Source organism: Apodemus sylvaticus, chromosome 14 (assembly GCF_947179515.1).
Source record: "Apodemus sylvaticus chromosome 14, mApoSyl1.1, whole genome shotgun sequence".
NCBI lineage: Eukaryota > Metazoa > Chordata > Mammalia > Rodentia > Muridae > Apodemus > Apodemus sylvaticus.
In genome coordinates, this window is record NC_067485.1 from 27,502,228 (window position 1) to 27,520,217 (window position 17,990).

Genomic DNA, 17,990 nt, shown 5'->3' on the forward strand with positions numbered 1-17,990 from the left:
TCTCAACTAGCTTTCAGAGGATATTCAGCACAGCTTACATGGGTTATGGCAATTGTGTTAGAAGGTGGCTTATATCCGGACAGATCACACCAGGCCAGCACAGCTCCACAAGAGATGAGGTTTATTGGGGGAAGGGGGAGAAGAAGAAGGGGCCTGGGGTTTGGGGGGTCTCTGCCTTTTATTCGGACCATGATGTAATCACGTACACCACAGAGCACAGGTGAGGCACACAGGTGAAGCAAGCGAGGTGCATGTTGGGAATGTGTGGCAGTTGCCATGGCAACAGAGGCACGAGGGTCTTGTTGCCTAGGAGTGATGTCATCGCTGGGGAGACTGTAAACAGCTTCAATGCCAAAAGTAATCCTACTATTGCAACATACATACACTAGTACATGAGTGTAAAACCTGACACTAAGATGACTCTAGTAGTCCAAGTACACGGAGGAGATCTACAGAAGCCCCTCAATGAGTGATAATGAAGTCTCAGGATATTTTGCCATAGAATACCCTCAATCAACACATATAAATTATAAAATCTCTCGGGTTATAAACAGCAAACATAATACTTCCAGGACTCTGGTTCGTAAGAGCTTCACTCTCAGATATGTTTACCCCATGTATAGAACTTCTGAACTGAAAGCAAGTCATGGCATCTCATTCATAAAGCAGTATGTGGAGTTTCTAAGTGAAAAATTATGGTCTGTAAGAAAAACGTACCTAAAGCCAAAGTTTCGAATGAACTTTGTAAATACTGTGGTCAATGGTAGAATATAATTTACCTTTAAAAAGGACACATTTAGATCTTTCTTAGAGATTCTTATTAGACAGGCAGTTTATAACCAGCACTTAATACGTGATAGTCTTCCAATGTATGAGATCATCTCAACTTGTCTGGGCAGAGGTAAACATGTAATTTCAGAAGATGAAAATAATAAGGAAAATGTATCTTATACGAGTTAGTTATTAAAGATACTTTAGCCCAAATATGGACTTTAAGGCATGATCATCAAACACATCTGCACACCATGAGAGTGTGCTCCCAGACTCCTTTGTTTGATGACTGCGGTTTGGGAATTCACCATGTCTTTCCTGGGCCTGCTTGCTCCTACCCACCTCCATTAGAGTTTTACATCATCTGAGAAGCAAATTATGTAAACAGTCTAAAACTCACTTTGGCATGAATTATTGATATCACTTAGTGCTATTGATCTGAAATTAATTGTTATAAATCCACATCGAGGCAGATCAATGTATTTTTTTATTGCTAGCAATTAAAACTGCACTTTGGTGTGGGCACCTGTGTGTTTTTGACAGAGAAAATGAGTTTTGCCTCCATCAGCACCAACACAGCAAAGTGACCTTTCCTTCATATTTTTTGCAGTTGTGCAGATACCGTTTTCGTCTCCTGTGTTCTGTCAACAATTTTCCTGCACTTGGAATTGTTCATGATCTTCAAGATACATGAGTTGTTTTTTAATTTTCTAACAGAGAAGAATGAATTATAACTTGACTGAGCTGGAGAATTTAAACCAACTGACAGCTAAAATGAAAACACCTCTTCAATATGAAAGAGTTTGTTTCATCTTATTCTATTCTATTTTGTCATGTTTTATTGTTTTCTTGTAGAAATTTGTGTTTTTCTTTAGAGAGACAGAAAGGGAGTGGATCCAGAGGGGGAAAAGTAGGAGTGGAAGAGGAAAACTTGTAATTAGGATATATATTACATGAGAAAAGCATCTGTTTAAATAAATAAAAAACTCACATGCAGATAGATATGTAAACATAAATTTTAAAACTGCATGTTTCCTTGGTTATCATATATCAAGTTCTAAAATGTATAGTTTCCAAATCTATAATAATTCTGTAATAATCTATACTATAATAATTAAGTTATACATGTTAAGAACCTAAGTCTATGTAAGAATAACTAATAGATCATCATAACTGAGGTATTATTTCTTTAGAATTATAAGTCAATATATACATCTGTATAAACACATCCAAACAGTTTTATTTGTCTATTTATCTATAAATACTATGGAATGTGGGTTCACTTCAGAGAAAAATTATGTCTTTACAAAGCAAAAGTTCAAACATTAAATAAACTTCAATTCCCATTATATGTTTTTAATGTACATATTATATAGTACATTAAAATATTATATAGTCACATTTTAATGAACAATTATATAGTTAGCAAGTAATTTATTAAATATATGTATTTCTATAAATTACACATTATAGGTGGTAGATATGCAAAAACATTGTTTTTCTTCCCCTTCTAGTTGAAGGGAATGCCAACTCACATTTCCATTCTCCAGGCTAATACCCTGGCATTCTAAGTGATCCATAGGAATCCACAGGACAATGAGACATACCTAATAGGCAGAAAGAGATGAGTTGGAGAGGGTCTAGCAGATTTCTTACAGATGGCTTTAGAAATAAGGTGAACATGTGAGCATGCCTTAAAGGGCTTCAGAGATGCTTCAGGATAGAAAGTTTTTGCCACACCAATATGAGGATCTGGCGTCAGACTCCAAGTCCCCACATAAAGACCATGAATAGGCGGACTCCTTAAACATCCTGGCCAGCCAGTTTAGATGAAAAACCAAACCCAAGAATCAGTGAGGAACCATGTTTTCAACACTAAAGTGTCTTCAAGGAAGACACCTGAAGCCTACCTCTATACTGAGCACACACACACACACACACAAATGCACATGCACATGTACACACAGAGACAGGAACATTCATACTTACTTTTAATACCATAAATGCAATTTTCCTACAATCATTCTGTAGGTGCTCTTTACAATTATTAAAGTATAGTTTGGATAGAGAGAATCAGAAGACAAGCAGGTGCAAATTCACGATCACGTTGTTTTGCTTTGCTTACTAGAAGGCATTATTAGTTCTTATTCTCATTGTTGGAACCTAGTGTAAATGAAGGTTTAGTTTTGTACACTTCTTTGAGGAGATGCAGTTGGTCATAACAGGAAAGACCTGGTGGCAGGAGACTTCAGAAAGCCTGCTCACATCCAGGTGAACCAGGAAGCAGGGAGAGGCGAATAGTGAATTTTAGCTTGCTTTCTCCTGTTGCCTATTGTATTCCATCCATGGATGCTGCCCTCCAAACTAGAGTGGCCTGCCCTCTTGGTTAACCCCCCTTCAGTTACTTTCACAGTTACTAAAGGAGGTGTGTCTTGATCTCCTAGGGAAACCTAAATCCAATCAAGATAGGAACCCAGATTAACAATCACAAGATCTTAAGCATCTAAAATTTGTGTGGATCATTGTCAGTTAAAAAGATCCAAATCACGCAACCTCAAGCTCATTAATGGCTTATTGCGAAGACCATCCTTGTATGTGCTATTTAGGGTTGCTTGGCGCCATGTGACTTTCAGAATCCACTCCCTTACTGAAGCACTGTTTAATTAGCAGGAAAGTGACCCATGTAAGTGATAGTCAATCCAGGTGTCAACACCTGGAATAAGCCCAGAAAGCTTCTTCTCTAGAGCCCTCGTTTGTCTAGTCCAAAACTGTGGGTCAGAGAGATTGTATATCAATGATGGAGTGGGAATGAAGTTCAAAGACCTAAAGATCCAAAGCCAAGAAGAGTCTGTCTGTGTGTCCTTCCTCTCTGCAAGGCTTTTTGCCCATACCCAGCACTGTGTAAATGGTAATGGTAGGATAATGGGAGCAGAAGATGGGACGTTGTCTCTTCTACAAACTAGACCGACAAACTGATGAATAGTAAAATGTCCCATAGTGCTGCTTCCCCATGAGGTACAGAACTGGCAGAATTGTCATGATGATTCAGCTTCTTGGCTTCCTAGGATTTTTTATTTTTATTATTCTGTATTATCTCAGTTTTCTGAAATAAAACAAAATCATATTAAAAGGAGCAATGATAGAGGAATAAAAGAAGAATTGACTTGTTTGTTTGTTTGCTTTTGTGTTCTGAGACAGGGCCTTTATATGTAGCACTGATCCTAGAACTCTCTTTGAAGATCAGGCTGACCTCAGACTCACAAAGACCCACCTGCTTCTGCTGCCTGAGTGCTGGGATTAAAAGGGTGTGTCACTGGAAGTTATTTTTTAAATACAAATCAAGCCTTGAAATCAATGAAAAAAAGGGAAAAAAGAAAAAAGACAAAAGAAAAGCCAACACTGTTTACAAAAAGTATTTACACTACACAAAGAAAGCAATATAATACAGGAAAATGATTAGTATTTGTTTTAATATTACAGAATTGAAAATGCTTTGTAAATAGTCTAGACCTAGAATAAGTATAACTAACTAACTAACTAACTAACTAACTGGAAGTTCTCTCTCTCTCTCTCTCTCTCTCTCTCTCTCTCTCTCTCTCTCTCTCTGTGTGTGTGTGTGTGTGTGTGTCCACATATCCACATGTGCATATACTATGGTGGACTACACACACACACACACACACACACACACACACACACACACACACACACACGAATACCAGAAGACGACATTAGGTGTCTTTTCTCTGTCATTCCTAACTTTGCTTTTTGAGACAGGGAACAAGAAGTTGGCATATTTGCTGGATAGCCTTGCCAACAAGCCCCCTGAATTGGCCCATATTTTCGCTACTTCAGAATTAAGGTGGACATACACTGCCAGTTCCTGGCTTTATTTGGGTACCGGGGATTCAAACCCATATCCTCACACTGAGCAGCAAGCCCTTTCCCTACTGTACCATCTCCCCAGCTCCTCTTCCGCATGTTTAAAGCAATATTTGCTCAAGAAGCAGGCTTAGTTTTCAGTGACACAGAAAATTCCCACCCCTCTCACTTTGTTCCAAAATTATATTAATGGAGTTCCTGTCATGGGAATAAATTAAAATGGGGCATACGGCATATGGAACGAGATGGTATTTCTGCACTATGCAAATTACAAGAAAACAATCTCAGTTAGATCCTATCAGTGACCTCGAGGCTGACACAGGGGAGTTCCTGGAGCCCATGGAATCCTGCCGTGAGTGGGTTCATTCAGTAAAGAGTGTGTGATTGTTAAGAAACTTCATTTAGAATCCTTCAGTTGGAGTTTATGAAAGGACTGCTCACATTTAGGTTAGAATGGGCAATTCCTTGCAGCTGTGAGCATTTCATATTGTATTTAAATCTTGAAATTTTCTGTCAGAATCATGTTTAATGACACAGAGAGAAAGAGTTTAGAACTAAAACTATCCTATTGAAATAGCAAAATTTCTAATCTTTAGGATTTTTCTGCCTGACCCCATTGCTCTCAGATGTCTAACCTTCTACTAATGTAAAGACAAAATAGAAAATATACCACCAGGCTTCTAATAATCCCGTCCTTTAAACTTCAACCCCTCTATCTATAATTAAATAAGCAAGGCAAAATTTGGTGTAAGAACACATTATAGACTTAAACAATATTCAAATACTAGACCATTCATAACAATATTAAAACATGCAAGTTGGCATTAGTTTTATCAATATTTATTGAGTTACCTATTTTACAAAAGTGAAATGTATATTTGTGAAATGTATCTAGTACTTGGAGATTGATGTAGTATCTATTGTAGGCATCGTCCCCAGAACAACTTAAACAATAGTGTTCACACATCTATATCAAACTAAACTTCATTCCAAACTAAAATTTGTTTTTTCATATTTACCTGTGAAGTAGAACGTCTCCAAATTTGTTGTTTCTTCAGGTACACTGAAGACAAGCCTAATTTTTTTTTAAAAAAAAAAATCAAGGTTATTCTTATTCTGTCTAGGACTTGATTATAGATTAAAATTAAATTCATCAAAAATTTGATGGCAAAAGAATTATGAAGCCATGTATTTGACGGCTAACATTCTATATTGCATGAATAATAGGGCATAAAATAGAAGAGAGGAAAAACACAGGAAAGAGAACTTCTGCCAGCATTACTGTAAAATTCAACAAGTTTCAAGGTGAGAGTCTCTCTGGTTTGGAGAAATGTGTGCTTTAGCTACAAGCTGCAAACGAGAGGAAAATCTCCAGTGGGTGTAACTGTCAATATTCTCTCTTCCCTCTTTTTGTCCTTGTGGCCACATTTTAAGATACTAAGTATTTATGAGCCAACAGTCCAATCAAGAGATCATCAGAGCACTGAGAAAGGAAAGACGACAGTCCAAAAGGAGACAGAGGAGGGACTCTGGGAAGAGAACATTCTGGGGATAAATCTAACAGGAAATCGCTTTGCAAGGCACAGAGCCAACTGCCTTATGCCCTGACAATGATCGCAGCGCCGAGCAGCCCAGGGAGCGGTTCCATCATTAGCCCCTCACCCGGCCCTGGTTGAAACTCATTTAGCCCCATGCTGGACTTTCATTAGGCCAGTCTCGCATCAGATGCTCCCGTGTCTGGGCTCCTGAGCCTGTGGCCCTTCACTGGGGAGGAGGCCAGAGTCTGAGCACAGCAGGGGCCCGGATAGGAGCGCCTGGCTGACAGATGCCAAAGGGACCTCATGCCATCCTTTCCTTTCTGCTGGTATTCTGTGGCCCAAAACCTTCGGGGTGGGGGGTGGGGGGAGCAAAAATCCTGAAGGATTCAAAAGGATTTTAAATTTGAATTCTGCTGAAAATAAAATGGATTTGTTGGGGGGCGGGGTAGGAAGTTGAAAGCAGATAACAAATTAAGGCATCAGCAAAGAGCTGACCGATGGTGGCCATTTTCTTTAACCTCCAGACTGTAATGAAAAATTAAGGAAGCAATGGCTGTCAACAGATTCAGATGACAGACACGTGAAATTTTGGAAATTCCCTCATAAGAAAGACACACGAAAAACATCCAAAGAAGAGAAGAAACATTAATACTTGAAGAAGAAGTAGAAGGAAGGCAGTTTCCCTGACAGAAAACCCGAAGCAGCAGCATTTTGCAGACTGAGCTTCAACAAAAGGAAGGTCTCACAAACCAGGGTTTATTTTATTTTATCTCAAATTCACGATAATTCTATCAAGAAATCTAGATGAAGGGACAGCATGTAGCTGTCATAGAGTTTCTTTGTGTTCTTTTGTTCAAGAGGAAAAATCATTTTCGATATTTGAGTCACCGATTATTCTAAAAGTCACTATACTTCATTCTTTGAAAGTTTTTCAGAAATATAGCAAAACCCCAAATGTACCTTTTGTGCTAACATTTTAAAATTCTATGAATTTCAGAATAGACAGCATGTAGTTTAGGAGCAACAAACCAATTTTTATCTCTTCCTTTCTACCTTTGGTGATTTTATTTTCTCAGTAGTTACAAACCCATACTCTCATATGTAATTGTAAGACCAATATAGTCAACTGTATCAAATAATTGCCATGCAAATGACTTCTATTCATTTGCTTTTCCATCTAGTATCTTGAAAGTGTGTATCTTAAGTTAACTTAATCCAAAACGGTATGCTGAAAGGCAAGAATTTTATCAAAAAAAAATTTCAGGAAAATTTCCTATTTATAGTATTTTCAAATTAAAAAAAATCTCCTTCTAAATCATATGTTTAGAAGAGATTTAGAAAGCAGTATTTGTTTAAACAGTCCTCAGAAATAGCAGAGACTATTCCCTACAGGATATGAGGAAACTATGTCAGTGATAAAGGAGTTACTGTGGGTCTGTCTGACACAGGACCTGGTTGGTCCTGTGCCACTCTCCTGTCCCTGGCATTATCTCCAGGGTGAGGTTCCCAAGCACCTTTAGGTCCACTTACCTTGAGGATCTTGCCTAGCATGGCGAATCCGTTTAGCGTGTACGTGTCTCCAGGCATCTATGCCTATTTGCCAGAGACACACAGCTTATTGTCCACCTAATCATCTTGGTTTATGTCAATTCGTAGCCACGCTATGGAACATTCCAGGAGAGAGCCAGTTACTGGTTTTTCCGCTTTAAGACAGGAAAATACTGGCAATTTCATATATCTGTTTATCTAAATAGTTAAATATCCAGAGAGAAAAAAACCTACAAAGGATTAACATATTCCAGAATGGCTTTTTAAGGGGAAAATGGCACACACACACACACACACACACACACACACAATGGCGCCACTGAGAAATCCAATCAAAGAGAAGAATCAGAAGCTAAAATTCCTGAAACTTGACAAGTGTGTCTCCCCCCTAAAATAAAGTTTATAAATCATTGATAATTTAAAATCGGCTTACTTTGTCTTTGAGCTTCAGAAGCAGAGCCAATGCAGATATGAGCACGTGTGTGTGTGTGTGTGTGTGTGTGTGTGTGTTCACATATGTGCCCAGGTGTAAAGGCGCATGCCAAACACATGTTTTGTTTCCTAAAGAGTTTCTCCCCAACACACACACACACACACACACACACACACACACACACACACACACACACACACACACACACACACACACACACACACACACACACACACACACACACACACACACACACACACACACACACACTTGACATCTCTTGCCTGGGATCACAGCCTAGCTGCAGTGCTAGCAAACTGGGCCAAGCGCCTCTCTGAAGCACTACAGGTGCTAGCTATCAGAGCCTGGTGGAAGACAAGGCAGGTGGGCTGTGTTGAAGCGCCACCTACCGAAACCTCAGCTTCTCCGAACCTGCATTCTCAAAGCCTGGCATTTTACTACATTAACTGGTTCAGGTGGGGAAAAAAAAAAAATCCAGAACAGATGAAATCCTATTTTTGGCAAGCAGAACTCTAAGAAGTGTGTCAGCTTCCGACTTGACTGATTACAGCAGTTTCTCTGTGCTGATGCTTTTGTGATCTTTGCTGAAGAGGAAGGTAAACCAGAGAGACTGAGCAGCTTGCGTGTTCGTAAACTGGGTCATTTGTGAGCACACGGAACAGGGGGGGAGGGGAGGGGAGAGGGCAGTTTCCAAAGTAATTTGTCTATTTGTGAGGTTTTATTCTGAATGGAATTGATTTGACCTCCTAGCTCTCAGGATCCAATCTTACACATCCACACACTCAAAGCTACGAAGGGTTTACATTCCTCCTAATGAAGGTTCCTTTAGCTCCTTCAATCGGCGCGATGTATCCTCGCATGACTAAAAGAATGCATTGATCAGGTGAGTGAGATATCCCACCTCACTTTAAAGTGAGAAAGACAACGTTGTCCACCCACCTTGCAAATGGAAGAACAAGTCTGATTGGCTATGAATGTCTTCCGCAACGGACTGCGATTTAGATATTTTTGAGAGATGTTAAAGCAAACTATCTTATGTCATATTGTGAAAATAAATCATTTTCTTTTTAAAACCATTTCTTAAATGTAGAATTTAATGCCCCCTCCCCGCTCCTCCACAAGGAGGCTTGCTTGCGGTAGGGAAAACCATTTAGTATGACATAAAGACATCTGAATTTCTGTTGGCATAATTTAGGGGCAGGGATATTTTGATTTTCTTCCTACTCATTTTTTTTTAAAGTTATGGAAGTAGCAAATTCATTCCTCATGGAAGCACAGACTATGTATTTAAGTAATATACCACAGGCTAATTCTGGCAGTGCCGATGTAATTTTCTGAACCCAGATAATTTATTTAATATGTTTTTTTAAATAAGCAAAGTTTTGAGGTCTCTTTAGTAAATATGTATTTGCATGATGTATGTAAGAGCCGTGCAGAAGTCTACATAAGCAGGGAAGTCATTTATACCCTTAACTGCTAAGGTAACACATTTACATGAGCTCCTCTGGAGACTGCGATGTTTTATTATGCTGACTTTTAGACTCATAAACTCCTAAAGGTAATACCTCTTGCATTACCTCCTCTTTTTTCAAAATGGCCATGACCCCTACATTACCAGGGATGTTTAATTACCAAAGTCAAAAGTAAATCATTTTAAGAGATCGGTTTAAAGTCAGAGGAGAGTAAAACAGATTTTAGGAAAGTGACTGAGTCCTCTTCCTCATCCATTATTTGAATTGAGTTTTCAGTGGAAAAACAACTTAAAAGTTTCTTTAAAAAAAAACATTAGTGATATTCTTTACATCATAACACTTTGTGCTTTTCGAGACCATTTACTTTTAAGCCGTTATCATTAATCAAAACCGGAAGTTGCACCCGGAGGAATTATAACCTTAGCAAGGACTGAGGGCTTTCTTTTATGGCCTTCATGAATTCATTTTGGTTTTTGACTTTAAAAGAACAGAGAAATGAATCCCATCTAGGAAGAAACTTTCTCTTCTTTCCAGGCAGTATATGGTTTTCCAGTCTGCCCCTGTAAAACCCACGCGAATCCAAAAGTCCACTTGTTTCGGATCACAGCAGCTAACAGTTAAGAAAGAGAAGAAAAGGCTCCGAGCAGGGCCCGGGGGAATCATGAACAAACTGGTGGAGGTGGATCGCACGGTCATCTCCACAAGTCTTGTCACCACTGTATCAACAAGTCACACTGCCCTTATCTGAAAGGCAGCTTCTCCAGCTAGTACGCTGGCCTTGGACGCGCCAGGGTCACCCTGTATTCTAACTCTGCTTGCCAGCTCGCAGGAGGAGGAGAGGAGCCTATTCACATCCCAAAATGGAAAGCACCGGTCAGGAAGCTAACAATGACCCAAGGTAATGGATGCGCATAGGGCATAGACCCCACAAGAGAAACCGTGAAACAATACAAGCACCGAGCCAGTAACAACGCAAGAAAGCAGGTGCATTGGGGCGATTCATACATCATGCAGCAATGTTTTGAAATAGTCATTCCTTCTTTATCAATCTGCACTGGGCTTTTTGTGCCTTGATAAAGATGAATATGTATTATGAACTTCTCCGAAAAGGGTTTGGCTTCGTAGATTCTAGATTTCATTTCAAAAAGCCCTGGAAGAAGCACTGTGAAGTTTCTCAAAGTAGGTGGAAAGTACCACTTTTGTGCTATTTGTGAGTGGACATCTTCCTAAACTACCATCTTTACCAGTTTGTAAACTGTGATTCCCATGTGTCTGGAGCTGACTTTAGGAAGACCTTGTAAAGTTCAGGGAAGCACAATGGTGTCAGGCCACCAAGAAACATAACATGTATGTGTTAAACATTTTAAGAAGTACTGAGGGCTGTGGAGATGGCTTGTCAGCCAGTTTAGACAAAATATTAAGGTCCGGGTTCAATCACAGACTTTTCTTCAAGGAAATATGACAGAGAGTGATACAGGAGAACATTCCACTAAGCACAGGAATGAGCAGAAGCACTGACACATACATGAGCATATGAGAGAGAGAGAGAGAGAGAGAGAGAGAGAGAGAGGAAAAATCATTGTAAGATGAAACAAAATAAATCTAATTCTGCATCTCTGCATGCATTTCAAATAACATAAAGGTGTCACTATGACAACTTACCATCAGTGACCAGAGAGATGACACAGTGGGAAAGATGCTTGACATGCAAATTTGAGGACCTGATTTTAGATCCCCAAAACAATAGAACAGGAAGAACTGACTCCTAAAGCTATGCTCTGACTTCCACATGCTGGCTGTGGTGCAGGGATGCCTATTCTGTCTGTGTGTCTGTATGTCTGTGGGTGTGGGGGTGTGTGCCTCTCTCTCTCTCTCTCTCCCTCTCTTACAAACACAAGCACAACAAATAATTTTTATTGAACCTAACTTACTACTGATGACCTATCAATATAGATTAAGAGTAAATACCCCTAATCAAAATACCTCTATCTCCACAGTGTTTATGCCTGTTCCAGGGTGTTTCATGGGCACTAATGCATTGTTTTACACATTTCTAACAACTTATAAATACTAAACCATTTATAGATGAGAAGAAGAGGGCCCAGAGAATATTATGTAATTAGCAATAAATAATTAAAAAGTAAAATAGATTGTGCACGTACTTAAGTCCTGGTATTTCTGAATAAAAAATAAACAAACATTATATTGCCTGGTCTTTAAACATATGGCATGAGCTAGACATTTACCCTTTTTTTGGTTGAAGATTTTTCATGAATTCTTTGATTTTTATTCTTGTCTTCAAACATGAAAACTTTTTAGGAATATAATTGGAAATAACTCTTCTCAAAGCCATTAGATTGTTTTCTAGCACATTTTTCTGTGTTTTTGTTTTGAATAATAACATTCACCCTAAGTCATGAGACTTTTTTTTCTTTATGGAATAACAACATACAGGTGATGGGAAGAGGAAACTTTTATATTTAAAATTAATTTCTACAATTGCTAACATGCCAAGACTACTATGCAAAATAAGGATATACTAAAAAAAAGTCAATAACTAGCTCAAACAATAACTAACTTGGCATTTGTATCTAGTTAATCATATTTTTTCTCATCTTCGAAGAGGCAGCATGTAAACATGTGTCCAAATTTCCCAACTTTTGTCTTGTTGTTGGCCGTTCATCTTGTTAAGCGCCTGGCCTAATTGTCAAGCTTAAGACCTTATTTGTGGATAAACGTCTCTATTTAGAGATTTCTATTAGCTCTTCCTTCTTCATGAACCAAATTTTGAGTTCAAAACCCCTGATTGACGTTCATAAGTACAAATTGTAGGCAGCCAGGTATTTCTTGTAATTGGGTTAAGCTGTTTATAATGGATCATGAAGCAGATAAGCTATGCCAGCACTGTTTATATAGAAGCAAAGACCTCCAAGTCAGCGGAGTTTCATTCAAGTTACTGCAATAATCCTACAAAAGCCTTAATGTTATCATTGGTAATTGCCTAGGTTTGTAAATTAATTTACTAAATTAAGCGGATCAAAAATGATACTAGTGATTTTTTCCCTTGGATTAAGTTAATTGTACTTAGAATAATCCTAGCGGATGTGCAGTACAAAACATTGGTACCCACCCAAAGTTATCTGATATGTAAATATTTTACTTACACAGCAGTGGAGCAGGAGCTGAGCTTAGGAACCATCAAGTTTTTCCTACCATCTGATCCTTGAGTGGGTGCAACTCAAGGCCAGAGAAGGCAGGGTTCCCCTCTGATCAGGAGGAGCTGTGCTACCTTGCTGTGTTTATTTAAAGGGGGGACACATAATCATCTTCTATGCAGAGATACAGTCAACAGTCATTTCTCTGCATCAAATCTCTTGCTGAATGCATAGCTAAATAATTTCTATGTGCACAAAGATTTAGCATCCATGCTTAGGAGATATAAAAATAGTCCACTAGTCAAGTGGATCTGTATGCTCCAAGGTCATACCCATCATAATTTAACCTAAGATTGTCTATATGGTTTTCCTGTACTGGAAACCAATATGCTTTAAACTGCATGTCCAATAGGACTTTTTCATTGTTATTTTTATTATTTATTCATTTATATATTTTTGCCCAAGTAGATCATCATTAGTGTTTTCTTGAGTGGAACTAGTGCAGTGAGGTCATAGAAGGAAATGCATCAGAGCATCTGACCCAGGCTGATGCAGTCTTGGGATCCAGTCCAACTGGAAGCTTTTCTTTCCTCTGTCTTCACATGCTCTCCAATTCCAGAAAATGTAAATGCAGCTGTGCTCTGGACCACATCTGCTGACTCTCTTAGGTGCTTCTTCCAACCCCTGTCCTGTTCTTGTCCCCGATCATCGACATTCAAATTAGAGTAGGATAGATAAGATCTGTGTTAATCAAAAGACACATGGATATCTTAAGCAGAATGAAAACGTGGTTCTCCTTTGCCTAAAGCATAGGTATTCTCCAACATCAGAGAATTCAGTGGGAAACAAAGAGCAAAGGGTTTCCAGAATTTATTCATAGCACTATGTAGAAGAGAAATATGGCAAGATTGCATTACAGGCATTGGCTTCCTCAAAATCAATGTCTACTTTAGCCTAAAAGCATCTTCAGCCACTCAGGGGTGTATAATACTCTATGTGAAGCTTCCTTTGGTATCCTCAAGGAATGGAGGATTTCTTCTCCTTGTTGCTTCTGACATAGGAAGTTATCACTTATCAGGACCAAGTACCTTGTCAGTGATTTATTACTTGCAGCTGGTCCTCTTTAGCTCCTCAGTGGATAGCTCATTGTGATCAGAGTCTATGAGCTGTCCATCTTTCTCTGGGGTTGTAGCTTCTGCTTACACGCCCTCTGTTTGATCTCTGTAGGAAATGCACATTCTTCTTGGCAGACCCAGCCCCTCTGCTGGAAATTACTTCACTCCCTGATCCCATATACATTCAAAATTCACCACATTGACTATGATTCCCATGTTCCAACTTGCTCATTGTAATTATTCTAGCTACTTCAATGGTGATTTACTATCAAGCTTAGCATAGAACAGACACTACTGTCATCTAGAATTACTAATGCTATCCTGAATGGTCACGAGATTTTTTTTAAATTCCTGACTTAATTATCTTGGAGTATTTTATATAGAACCTAATAGGTATTTAATAAGATCACACAAAACCAAAATTAATTTGTATGGTTTCTTTTATTATTCTTTTATTATAATGCCTTCATCATTCCAACAATGAAGAAAAATGAGCACTCTAAACTGCAGGTAAGAAGAAAAGAAAATGCATCACAAAATATAAATAATTTTTTTGTTTTTTGTGGATTTGTTTGTTTGTTTGTTTGTTTGAGACAGGGTTTCTCTGTCCTGTCTGTCCTGGAGCTCACTCTGTAAACCAGGCTGGCCTCGAACTCAGAAATATGCCTGCCTCTGCCTCCCAGAGTGTGCAGCTTAATTGATGGTCACCCATTTTGAGGAAACCCGATCTGTAAAGTGGTTCGTTTTCCCATAGAACAGTCCATTTCAAGGGTTAGAACACACAGCTTAAAAACTGATCTGAACGATTATCGAGATAGGGCTCGTGGCAGGGAACTTGTCACACATGAGCAGTCCATCAGGACGGATCCCTAGCATGAGAAAAAGACTCTGTATAAGTAGTGCTCACTAGAGGCCAGTAAGATTCGCAGGGCCACTAGATAACAAGCTAAAACAACCAGATTGAAGGAATCAGCAGGTTCTAGACTTTGGTAGCAGGCTAAGGAGACCCTAGTTTACAGCAGTCTATGTGATACTTTATGAAGATTTACAAGAGGGGAACTTGGATCCCAGGCATAAAGTAAAGATAAGAAGAAAGGGAGTATCTCAGATATGTCAGTGAGGTTGCATCCTTGGATTGAGATACCACATTGCACCCGATTAACATGTACAGTTGTGTAAAAGTTCATCAAAAACTTTAAAATCACATTCAAATTTCAAAATGGAATGAGTAGGTCTATGTGGCATAGCTACAGGGCAAAATAGTATTTATGGATAGTCTATTTTTATCAACATTATCCTGGTCTTCCTTTGCCAGACTGCCAATGCCCTCAGGCACTCAGGCATAGAGTTCAGAACCTGCCTTTGTGTGAACATCATTTCTCCATCACCGTCCCAAGCTGTGTTTGTTCCTGCAGTCCTATGCCTCTGTTCCTGAGGAACTGGACCATCATCCATTGCCCTTCCCTTCATTCTTCCTTCTATCCCTACTGCTTCAGCTTCACAGAACAGCATCTCCACTGCTCCAAAGCTTTCTGAGAGGCAGCAGCATGGTCCTCCAGTGGCCTGTGGGCTTCTGTGTGCTGTCATCCAGACCCAGTCTACCCCGATGAAGGTGAGAGTAATCTTCACATAAAGAACCAGACACACTAATTGCCTTCCTTGCTCAGTTCAAGGTCCTGCTTCTTCACATAGTGCATATGGTTAAATGGTTGAGGTGAGATCTCTTGGAGAGACTTTAGTATTATTATGACCATAGTTTAAATCAAGGGACTTAAAAAAGATTGAATCAGGGCGGGGCAGAGGGGGTGGGCAGGTGGGAGGTGTTTGTTTCTATCTGAGTCCTTAAGAGTTTTACTAGAGGGCTTTATGTGAATCAAACAAATGACAAATAAGACTAGACAGATAGCTCATCAGTTGAGAGTGTGCACTAAAGACCCAGATTTGGTTCTGAGCAACCACCTGTAACTCCTGATTCAGTGGGCTCAACAACCACTTCTGCCTTTGCCAGTGCTTGTGTGTGTGTGTGTGTGTGTGTGCACGCGCATGTGTGCAGATGCACCTAATTCAAAATAAATCTATTTTGAAGGACTCCCTTAAAATGTCTTCCAGACAGCTAAGAAGACCACACACATTTATACTTAGTGTAGCATTTCTCAAAGATTGTTCCTACTGCAATCCAAATCTACACAAGGGTTTAAGACTAGCCTCCAACATTCTACACTCAGTATTATTGGCACTGTCACCATGCCTGGCCTGAAGCTTATTTATGGCCCAAGTATGGTATTTTTTGATGACTATGTGTTTATACATTTAATTTTTACATAGACTAAGTGTGAGATAGAGCTATTTGCCCATTATATAGCTTACAGTGTAGTCCTTCAGTTTAAATGCACCAAAGAAATGAACACATTCTGGGTAAGAGTTTACGGGGCACTTAGTAATTTAAGAAATTAAATTAAATACAAACAGAACAGATCGTCAGTATATAAAGGCTTTCTAATTTAATATAATAATTATAATGGTAACAGATGCATATTTTGAAGTCTTTTGTGTTTATCTAGGGATACTTTTGAAATATTAATTCACATGTGTCCTAAAAAAAATCTTATCTACATCTCTTGTTCCCAAAGAGGAGACTAGAATGTAAGGGAGAGTTGTATACATGTTTTTAATATAAAGAGAATATGGATGACATTGCAGAGGAATTTGGTGCTTTAAATAAAAGGACATAGATGTCCTGATTAGAATCCCCCAAATCTTCATGTTTTAATCTCTGCCACTCATTTTGATTGGTTTCTTTGTTATACACATCTCATCCAGCAGAGTTACTCTGATATCAAGAGAAAAATATTTATTCCTTTGTATTATCGTCTAACATTAATGGCTCTTCTACATGAGTTAGTAACTTTCAAAACCAGGACCAATTTTCAGATATTACATTGTCAATGTGAATTCAGAGCAATAGATTTCCACACTAATAAATGATGAAGGATACTTAGGATTTCTTGATGGTGAGTAAATATTACCTTACCTTTCATTAGTATTATTTCAATACTTGCCCTTCCAAGTTTGACTTCTAGAACATCCAAAATGATGAATGTAGCAGAGGCGTTCATTGGTTACTCTCCTCCAGTGTAGGCAATGAATGGCTATAATACTACCCACCAAGAGAACCTTTTAATACCGTCTACAGGGCTCACATTTGAGAATCGTGCAATCAAGCTTCAAACATTGCCAAAGTATCTTCATTATATTTTAAGTAAATTTGTGCTTTTGTGCTGGGCTGCATTCACAAGCACCATGGGATGAATGTGGCCTGTGGGTCACAGATTAAAATGTTTTATCCCAAGCCAGAGGGCTGAGTGCAATATTTTGGTTTCCAAGTGGGTCAGATGCTCATTTTATGACATTCTGCAAGCTTTGGAAGGGGCTTCGGTAGGAAGACTATAAGACATGAATTAACCCCTGTATTCAAAATCATCAAAAATAAATCAGCAGATATAAACCATATAATAGGGATGAAAACAGCAGGAGAAACAAATGACTCTTTGGGTCTTCAGGAGACTCCCCAGGCAATGATAAAGAAAATCATGGACCTGTAGGGTTTGTGGATCTAAAGTTGATTTATTAAATAAGTCAGAAGATTTGTGTGTGTGTGTGTGTGTGTGTGTGTGTAGGAAATACTAGCTGTAAATGCATAAAAAAAACCTGCAGGACTTCTCTGGAAATGTTTCTTTATTGATTTCATTGCTGCTTGAGTCAAATATGGATGTTTTCTTTTTATGCAAAATGCTGATGTGAAGCGATTTGTGACTGGGTTCATGCCTTCTGGAATTCTCTGTAGGGCGTGTGAGAAACCATATTGAAACAGTTTGAAATTGGAAGAACCTCATTTTCTTTCTTTCTTTTCACTTACTCAGCAGCAAAAAAAAAAAAAAAAAAAAACCCTAAAGATCAATGACAAACCCTCTTTCCCTTCCTTCATCTCATCCAGGGAGAGGGAAAATATTTTTTTTTTTTAAAAAATCTCTCTTTATACTTTTAAAATACTTTGA

The 17,990-nt window shown here is 38.7% G+C and overlaps 1 pseudogene; it reads right to left on the reverse strand.

Moving 5' to 3' along the window:
• LOC127664525 (N-terminal Xaa-Pro-Lys N-methyltransferase 1-like) overlaps positions 1-7,778 on the reverse strand; it is a 74,548-nt pseudogene extending 66,770 nt beyond the window's left edge.
• Positions 7,779-17,990: the final 10,212 nt, after the last annotated feature.